Here is a 1,426-nt window from a genome sequence, read left to right on the forward strand (position 1 = left end):
TTTTTTTTAAATTGATTTTTTTTTACGAAAAACTTAATTTTTTATATACAATATTAATCAATGACGTCATAGTCTTTGGATGTAGTTAGTACATAAAGTCTGGATCATTACTTACATTAAAAGACGATCATTGGAATAACAAACAATTGCATAGATTCGAATTAGTTAGCTACTTGATGGTTTGAGGTTCGTCTCTTACTATTTCAAAGAAGAAAAAGCCACAGGCTTTTTCCTGTTTGTAATCAGTTTATTATCTGGTATAATAAAGAACGAACTCTTCCCAATACTAACTGGTAAAGTAGTTAAGATTACAGTATTTATATTATGACAATGCAAAAGGTATGAGAAAAAAGTGCAAAACTCTGTAAACTGCAAAAATATTCAGAATGTTTGAGTAATAATTTCACTTTATGAAAAGAAACTATATACATTCCTAAAAATCTTTAAATGAGTCTTATTTTATCTTAATGTTTAAACAACTTGATACAATATTATCATTATTAAATATTCATAATAAGGAACGACCTCTTGCCTATACTAAATTTTATAGCCCACTTAACTATAGTATAGGTTAGTAAAGTTTTCATAAAGGACAGATATAGTTGATTATGGTAATTACAATAAGGAATGAAGTGTAACCCATATTAATTGAATTTTTAAATTAAACATTTCTTGGTCATAATAAAGAGCTGTCTAATGGCTCATTTTAATGGAAATTGCTGTATATAGAAACCTTTTGTAATTAACAAAACTAATTATTATCATAAAATAAATTGTTACGATATTGTAAACAACTAACTCTAGGCAATAGTAAGCAATTTAATTTTGACAATGAAGAATTACGGCAGAAACCTAAATGGTAGTATAAGAAAGCTACATTTTGTGACAGTAAAGAACTATTTCCCGCACATAGTAACTGATATATGGTGGTTCCAGGGGTAGCAGCAATCCGGGTTGCAGTGGTAGCTAGCAACCTAGTAATAAATGATCACGTCCAATGTTAAGAAATATAAAAACCCATAGCTCCTAAAAAAGGAGTTAGATCAAAACAAAAGTACACCTTTAGAACCGCCTTGTCCGAAACCCCTGTATAGGAACCTTTCTGTTCCTTGGCTTGAACAGCAAGAAAAATATATTGGCTTGAAAATCAAGGAAAGTTGCAGCTACTGCAACATTCTGCCTAAACGGGATATTTTTTTCTTTCTTTTTTCTTTTCCACAGATAGTTTGGCACTGGAACATCGTAGAGAGTTGTTCAATGGCTCATTTTAAAGGAAATTAATTGGGTTAAAAATGTTTTGTAACTAAAACATATTATTTCCAAAAGAGAATAAATTTTAAAACTGAAAACTGCATTTTTTATGTCTTTTCATACTGCAGTCTTTTCAAAGATATTTCATTACTGTACATAAATCATAATCGTATAC

This window comes from Artemia sp. Qi Xiang Cuo, unplaced genomic scaffold, assembly GCF_049724085.1.
Source record: "Artemia sp. Qi Xiang Cuo unplaced genomic scaffold, ASM4972408v1 HiC_scaffold_22, whole genome shotgun sequence".
NCBI lineage: Eukaryota > Metazoa > Arthropoda > Branchiopoda > Anostraca > Artemiidae > Artemia > Artemia sp. Qi Xiang Cuo.